Genomic DNA, 9,189 nt, shown 5'->3' on the forward strand with positions numbered 1-9,189 from the left:
CACCTACCTCACAGGGTGTTTGTTGTGAGGGGGGAAGGGCAGGGAGGTTGTAAGCCCCTTTGAGTCTCCTGCAGGAGAGAAAGGGGGGATATAAATCCAAACTCTTCTTCTTCTTCTTCTTCTTCTTCTTCTTCTTCTTCTTCTTCTTCTTCTTCTTCTTCTTCTTCTTCTTCTTCTTCTTCCACAAATTAGCCATCCAGGGGGAAAGTCGTTCTAGAGAAATACTAGGGAATCGGGGAGAAAGGGGGCGTCTTTTCCAACTTGTCTCTCTGTGTGTGGGTTTTCCTTGTATGCTTCCAAATTTTCAGACAGTCTGGTGCTTGGATGTTCAATATGGGAAATCAAACTGCGGGAGCAGGGCCAAGCTTTGTTTTCCCCGAGTTAAAAAAGAAATTAAACATTTCAACAATAAACCCTTCATAACTGACGATAGGGAAACCATGTTTATGTTCAAGTTTTTTAACATGCCCTAGGTTGTCAATATATTTTCAGGTTCAGGGAGTTTCTATGGGGCAATAATTCCACTCATCTGATAGAAACCTCGCTGTGATTAATGCAGATTAAATCAAGTTCTGATCACCAAAGTCAATCATCCAAGAGGACTTAGCTGCAAATAACATCTATGACTGGAATGCTGTAATTAGACAAAGGAGTGCAAATCAGATTCTTGGCTCCCATGAACTGAAGCAAAGCAGCCAGATTTTAAGGCAAAGGTTTTAAGACCCATGTGAGATTGGTATGGTATGGTATGGTATGGTATGGTATGGTATGGTATGGTATGGTATGGTATGGTATGGTATGGTATGGTATGGTATGGTATGGTATGGTATGGTATGGTATGGTATGGTATGGTATGGTATGGTATGGTATGGTATGGTATGGTATGGTATGGTATGGTATGGTACGGTACAGCTTGATCTTGTTAGATCTCAAAAGCTAAGCCAGGTCAGTACTTGGAAGGGAGATCACCGAGGAAGTCTTTACAAAGCATGGCAATGGGAAACCACCTCCCTCGCTTTGAAAGCCCCTTGCCCCTTGGTAGCACATAAATGCATGCTTGTCAATACAGCCAGAAACTAAAGCTCATTCCGCACATGCAGAATAATGCACTTTCAAACTGCTTTCAGTGCTCTTTGAAGCTGTGCGGAATGGCAAAATCCACTTGCAAATAGTTGTGAAAGTGGTTTGAAAACGCATTATTTTGCATGTGCATAAGGGCCCAACTGTTTTGTTCAACGTACAGTAAAGTGTTCATCTTAAATGTTCAGCTCGTTCAGATAGTGTAGTGGTTAACAGTGTTGAATTATGCCCCAGGAGACTCGAGTTCAAACTCCCACTTAATGAGCAAGCCTCGATAAGTCTATTCAAAAGTAAGTCCCAGTTTATTCAGTGGGGCTGACTCCCAGGAAAGTGTCAGTCAAAAAGCTCTCGTCCAAAAGCTCACTGAATGATCTTGGACAAGATACTCTCTGCAGCAGAAACTGTTGCGTACAGCACTGGTTGGGTGGGAAGCAGCCTTTTTTCTCCCCAGAATACTTTAAACATTTTTTTAAAAATAGGGGGGGGGGATTTCTTTTCAATTGAACGAATAAGAACTTTCAGGGCAGCACCAAGCATGAACATGTGCTTGGTCAGGGTGGAAAATTTAGTTGTTGTCGCACATATCTGCAAAGTGGAAAAACACAGTTTTGGGGAGGGTCAGGACAAAAGGCAGTGACTAATGTACTCCCCCCCCCTTTCCAGAGAACCAGCATGGTGTAGGGGTTAAGAGTGATGGAGTCTAATCTGGAGAACTGGATTTGATTCCCCACTCCTCCACACGAGCAGCGGACACTTGTCTGCTGAACTGGATTTGTCTCCCTGCTCCTACACATGAAGCCTTCGGGGAGACCAGCTGCTGATGTGGGTGCCCATAACAAACGTGCTGTGAAACATTCTAGACCCACTGTCCCTCCCTTAAGAGGAGTTTAATAGTCGGATGCCATCTATTTTAAACTTAAACTTAAATCGGGTTTGATAGCTGAAAGCTGCTGCATTTTAAGTCTTAATTCAACTTTATTTGTTTTATTGTCTGTCTGTTAGTGTTGTACACCGCCCTGAGCCCTCTGGGGGAGGGCGGTATAAAAATACAATAATAAACAAACAAACAAACAAACAAATAAATACAGCATTATTGGTAATTTTTAAAGTGCCCATGGCATGAAGGAGTCCATCCCCCCAAAAAAACTGCATACCTTCTCTTTCAGAGGTACTATAACCCCATCTAGAACAATTTCTACCCCTCTTCTTCCATCAGCTGTATTTCCAGCCCGCAACAGTTCCCATATGGCTCGATTAGATTTCATTTTTCCCCTCATCCATCTTTTCACTACCTCCCAATCTTGCTTTAGTATTTTCCCCACCTTCCTGAATTTAGATAGAAAGGAGAGATAGAGCTTCATGTCACCCTTACATAGATGATGTTGTGCTTCAAAACTCAGGGTGATCTCTTCCTGTAGCTTTGCATGGGTGTTATTATAGCATACGAGCAACAGTGAGAATTTCCAGGAGAAGCACTTATGTGGGTGGGTTCCCTTTGGAGGAGAGAGTACTGGAACGTTCTGATATTATTGTACTATTTCCTTTGCTGACAAATGTACAGGTGGAGGCACAGGGGCATTCCTGCAGGGCAGCAAACCTACTGCAACACCTCACATCTCCAGAGAGAGAGATGTTACAAGGTGCTTTAGCCAACTCACAAAATCGTCCGTCACTTCCTGGTGATTTAATATTAGCTAAACTAAAACTCAAACTACTGTAATCCTAAGAAACTTATTCTATTAACACAATAAAAAAGAAATAAAAAGAAACATTTCTACTTGACTCCTTGTTTTCTATCTTAGGCCCCTTCCGCACACACAAAATAATGCATTTTCAACCACTTTCACAACTGTTTGCAAGTGGATTTTGCCGTTCCGCACAGTTTCAAAGAGCACTGAAAGCAGTTTGAAAGTGCATTATTTTGCATGTGCGGAATGAGCCTTAATGTAGCCCTAAAGAATCTCTTACTCTTATAGCAATATAATCACATATTGGGAAGGACAATACCAATTATACATTTGTACTACATAACCACGTGGTTAACATCACTGGCAAAGCAATATTAATGTAATACCAAGGAATCTACAGTGTGTCTAAAGGTATACATATATCAAAATTAAAGACAAGAAAGGAGTTGAGTAATATCCTTATTTCTATGCCTACTTCCTTAAAGGTTTACACAATTGCATTCTTCCAGGCCAAGGCTTGGTTTGGCTTTGGGGGGCTTAAAGGCATAAACAAATCATTTATTAATACACATATAAGGTCAGGGTTCAACAGGATATATTTCTAATACATTCTGGGGGTCCACCAGTAACAATCTTGGGGAGAAAAAATCAGCAGCAGCTGAATATGAATGACCTGTGCATCCGCCTTCACCCTGGAATTATTGCCCAATAATACCACCCAAATGCATTCAGAAGAAAGCTACTTCCAAACAGGGCTTCAGGCCTGGTTGTACAAACCAGGCAGGAGCACAGTTGTTGTTGTTGTTTGACTGACCATACTATGTTCTCCAATAATGCTCCAATCATTATTTTCCTATTTTCAATACGCTCTTGTCCAAACCTCCTTTAGTATAATCTGTCCAGAAAGACTGAAATTCAAGTGGGCTTGCCTACCATGTGCACTGAAAGGTCCATATTTCCAAACCTCCACCTATACTGGTATCGTTTTCCCTTTCTATCCCCTCATGCCTCCCTCCCAAACGGGCTTCTGGGTGTCTTGAAAAGCATTGGCAGTTGCTAATGTCTCTGCAGCAAAAGGTAGGGTTGCTAGCTCCAGGTTGGAAAGTACCTGGAGATGCCCTTATTTAGAACATTTTAATTTGAAGACACTTTTTACTGCACAGCCCGTCCATTTCCTTTGGCCGTTTCCGCACGGCCACGCTGGGGGTTGGGTACATGACGCCAACCCAAACACACACACCCCAGGACCGTTCGCACAAACGGTCCCGGTTGCGGTGGGGAAGAAGGCGCAGCCTCCGCACAGATTGCGCCGTCCACCAAACGCCTTACTGTGTCCACAGCTCGGAAGTCGCAGGGCAGGGGGGCGTGTCCCCTGGCCTGTGTGACGCGCCGGAGGCCGGAGGACACGGTTAGGCGTTTGGGAAGGGGGGATGGCACCTTCCAGCCGCTGCCATTTGCATGGCAGCGGTTGGAAGCCGCTGTTTCCCAAAAACCTCACTCGGGGAACGAGGTTGGGAAACAGCGGCTTCGCGCCGCTGGGGGGGAGCGAGGGCGACGTGGCTGCGATGCAACTGCGTCCCCCATGCAAACAGCTCCCTAGGGACAGCGTTTTTGCCGTCCCTAGGGCACTGTTATTGGCCCATGCAGAAAGGGCCTCTGTTTCAAAACACCTAGCAATTATTTGTTGCTATTGATAGGTACTTCACCCCCACTATTTTCCATGATCCACGTCCCCACCCATTTTAGCACTGCTTCGTTATCTTCATATCTCATTGGCAAATGCAGTGGGAAACAAATGTTAATTACTGAACTCTCCAGGATGGTTAATGGAAATCAAATAATTGATTTAGTATGAATGCCTGTCTGCCCACGCCTGGAAAGGAGCACCGAAGAAAAGTGAAGACATCATCATAACAGAATAGGGTTGCCAGCCCTCCAGGTTGGGAAATACCTGGAGATTTTGGAGGTGGAGCCTGAGGAAGGCAAGGCTCATTCCGCACATGCAGAATAATGCACTTTCAAACTGCTTTCAATGCTCTTTGAAGCTGTGCGGAATGGCAAAATCCACTTACAAACAGTTGTGAAAGTGGTTTGAAAACGCATTATTTTGCGTGTGCGGAAGGGGCCCAAGACATGGGGAGGGGAAGAATTTGGGGGGCAATGCCATACAGTCTACTTTCCAAAGAAACCATTTTGTCCAGGTGAACTGATCTCCATTGCCCGAAGATCAGTTGAAATTGTGAGAGATCTCCAGCCATAACCTCGAGGTTGGCAACTGTATATCAGGAAGGGGCTGCCAGCCAGGTGCAACAGGTTTATGTTTGGGAACTTGTCCTCCTGAACAAAAAAATATATGATATTTTCTTTTTCCTTCCTAGAAAGTGTTTATAATAATGGTTTCAACAAGCTGTGTTTAGGTGTAAGGGTTCAAACCTCTCTCTGTGCCCAGTCCTAATCCAAACTGAGAGGTCACACAGCGGTAATTTCGCCTTTACAGAATTTTTGAAGACTTAAGTTCTTAAGAACAGTCATGTTGAATGGGACCAATAACCCCAATTCCACCCACAGCCCAACAGAGGAGTGGAAGGAAAGAGGAAGACGGCTCACTCCAGCCCTACCTCCTGATGTCCACCATTATCAAAGTGGGGGGGGGAGGTGCACCAATACATGAAACAATAAATATAACACTGCACCAATTACCAGTATGCTTAAAGTACTATTGTACCATATATTTATTAACATTAAAGATGCTTTGTCTAAATCATTGGCCCCTTCCGCACACACAAAATAATGTGTTTTCAAATCACTTTCACAACTGTTTACAAGTGGATTTTGCCATTCCGCACAGCTTCAAAGAACACTGAAAGCAGTTTGAAAGTGCATTATTCTGCGTGTGCGGAAGGAGCCATTGTTTCAGTCTTTTTTTATCTCATTTATAAATGTATTGTTGGGCACACATAAATTGGATGACCACACTACTTAACATTCGCTTACATAAAAACAAATTAAGATATATACTCTACTTTGCATACATGTTGTACAAACTTAGTACTCCATTTCATGGAAGAATCCAACTCACATAGCAACGATGAAATGCGTATGAAATGATAGCCATTTGGGCTCTAAACGTTGCTTTAGGGACCGCACTCTATTCAGTGAGCTGCAGAATAACAAGCCCTATATTCTGGGCGTTTTTGTGCACTATCACAGGGCCTTTCCCCACTCAAAGGGATCCCCCCCCATGCCGCGCGCTGCTCTCAGCGCGCAGCATCCCTAGTGCGCGCCCCGGCATCCCCACGACCTCTGCGCGGGGTCATCAACAGGCGCCATTTTTTCCAGCGCCAGGGATGCCGCGCACTGAGGGGGCGCGACCACGGCAGCATCAGGGCGGCTTTGCTGTGGCCGCCCCTGTTGTGGGGAGTGCCCAAGGACTTGAAGAGAGTAGCGCGGGGCTTAAGGTAAGTGGGGAAAGGCCCACGGACAATTTTTTCTGGCCTGATTGGCTACATATTATTTATTTGTTTGTTTGTTTATTGGTTCAATTTGACAAACCGCCCACCCTCACAAGGCTCTGGACTATTAAACAATAGTAAATAAATATTTTTGATTACGGTAATTCTTTATTCAAGTACAAGACTATTACATAAAATTTATCATTGTGATCTTCATGAATTACATACAAAATATTAGTCCTTATGCATACTTAGTTACAACTCCCAAATTGTATATTTCTTCTTATAATAACTGAGTACTTGACCAATTCTTATGTTTATCTTACGCATTCTCATAACTTTCTTAATTAAGATGTGAGATACTTAAAGGTAATTAGCATTCATCCCGTTCAAGAGGAAGAAATAAAAAAAGAACATGTCCTGAGGAAGAAATATATATATATGTGCACGTTTTATTGATATTCTCAATTTTCCTGTTATTTTCTTTGAAGTCAATGTAAAAACAAAATAAAGAAGGAAAATTAGAACAATCCATAGTAGGGGTAGTTTGCTGAGGAAAGAGAGAACAATTTAGCTACTTATTACCATAGGTAAGTATTTAAATCATCTTGTTTTTTAAAAAAATTAGGAATGGTTCCCAAGTATGTAGAAATTCACTTAAATTATGCTATTCCAGTAAATTAGATATTTTATCAATTTCCAGATAATCAATTTCAGCAAGAATTCTTTGTTTCACAGAATATTGTCCATTTTCCACCTTTTTACATAATATAATCTAGCAGCCGAGACCATATAAAGAATTAATTTCACATGCTTTTTGCTTTTTAGGAAATTAGTTATATTCAAAAGAAAAATTTCTGGTAAATACTTAAATTGAAAATCCAGCATTTTACCCATAAATTGGTAGATGCCTCTCCAATAAGTTTGTGCTAAATTACATTGCCACCACATATGGAAGTATGTGCCTAGCTCGGTTTGACACTTCCATCATAATCCAGTTTCATTTTTATTCATTTTGGCCAATCTTTGAGGATTAATATGTTACCTAAAGTACATTTTGTAGAAGTTTTCTCTTAAATGTTGACAATTGATAAACTTTATATTTTCTTTCCAAATATTAGTCAGACATAAGAACATGGGTAGTGAGCCAACGGCTTCTAAGAAGAAGTCAGTTTCAAAACTGAATGTCTGTTCTCACCTTTGTGCATGCATACCAGCAATCATTCCCTTGTGTCTTTTTTTCCACGTCAGGAATGGGAACATCCTCTCTTGCTCATGTGTTGCATCAGTGTGCTGTTCTGACATTGCACAAGTGTACAATAGTACAACTATTCTTAGGGATTATAAAAATAAAGGTGGGTCTGGATGGAGAGGGACTGACACATAACCCAACTGTTTAGTTCCTGAGTAAGGAGCAAGAACATGATAGAGGCCTAGGAAAGAAAGGACACAACACATGAGCTCTTCAAGAACATTTGTAAGCGGAACACTAAAAATCCCAGCTAATTTTTCTCAACATGTCTTTCTTAAGAAGAAGAAGAAGAAGAAGAGGAGGAGGAGGAGGAGGAGGAGGAGGAGGAGGAGGAGGAGGAGGAGTTTGGATTTATATCCCCCCTTTCTCTCCTGCAGGAGACTCAAAGGGGCTTACAATCTCCTTGCCCTTCCCCCTCTCACAACAAACACCCTGTGAGGTAGGTGGGACTGAGAGAGCTCCGAGAAGCTGTGACTAGCCCAAGGTCACCCAGCTGGCATGTGTGGGAGTGTACAGGCTAATCTGAATTCCCCAGATAAGCCTCCACAGCTCAGGCAGCAGAGCTGGGAATCAAACCCAGTTCCTCCAGATTAGATACAGGAGCTCTTAACCTCCTACGCCACTGCTGCTCCTTTAGAAATGATTCTATCATAATCTTTAGCAACAGAGTAATCCCACAGTGATCTTTTATTACACACAATCTCTGAGTTTCTCACAGCTGCCAAAGAAGAAGTGAAGGCAGAGGGCAGGTCAATCCTTCCACCCTGAAGCACACCAATGAGAACATTGGAGTCTTCCAGAGAGAGATGTTCGTAGTATTGAATTTGTTGACGCAGAACTATAGAGGAAGAACAAACTAAAACAATGCTTCGTTCTGGGGTGAAGGGTGACTCCAGGAGGTGACTTGGGATGGCTGTTGAGCTTTAGAATGCCCTGTGGACAGAAAATAGGCCCTGAGAGGAAAGGATACAAGTCAGAAGTGTCAGGAACGCAGTAGAGTTGCCACTACCCCTGGATTGCACCACAGAACTTCCAGCAATTTTTAGAGAGGCATAACAAAACTCTCCAGTTTTCTCCAGAAGTGTCATAACTCAGTCACCAAAAGCAGCCTTCCGTTTCTACATCAACTGTCTATCCTGGGATATTACCCCTCGCTTGATCAGCAGCAATACTTGCTGCAAACAGTACCAATGCTCCCACTCCCTGTCAGTTATCTCCATGTAGGGCTCACGTGTTTCAATTTCAATTTTTTACCATATTTTTTAATCCATCACTCCCTTGCTGATACCTGGGCAGGAGTATTTATTTATTATTTTATAGGTTGACATTTTATAGCAAATTCAAGGTAAATAATTACACTGTTCATTCCATTATTATTGTTGTATGTGTAAAGCGAGGTCAAGTCATCGCTGACTTATAGCGACACCAGAAAAAGGTTTTTAAGGCCAGTGAGAAGCAGAGGTGGTTTTCTGTTGCCTTCCTCTTCAAGAACCTTCCTCAATGGTCTCCCTTCCAAATACCAACCCAGCTTAACTTCCAAGAATTGATGAAATCAAGCTATCTCGTGCCACCTTTCCTCCCCTGTAATTATTACAGCAATCAAATTGGTGTCAGTGCAATCACATAAAATTAACATATAATGCACACGTGGTCACAGTTGCAATATATTTGGCTGTACTTTCTATAAATGTTCTTGGGTTCATAGGGGTCAGATGGG

Source organism: Sphaerodactylus townsendi, linkage group LG03, assembly GCF_021028975.2.
Source record: "Sphaerodactylus townsendi isolate TG3544 linkage group LG03, MPM_Stown_v2.3, whole genome shotgun sequence".
Taxonomy (NCBI): domain Eukaryota; kingdom Metazoa; phylum Chordata; class Lepidosauria; order Squamata; family Sphaerodactylidae; genus Sphaerodactylus; species Sphaerodactylus townsendi.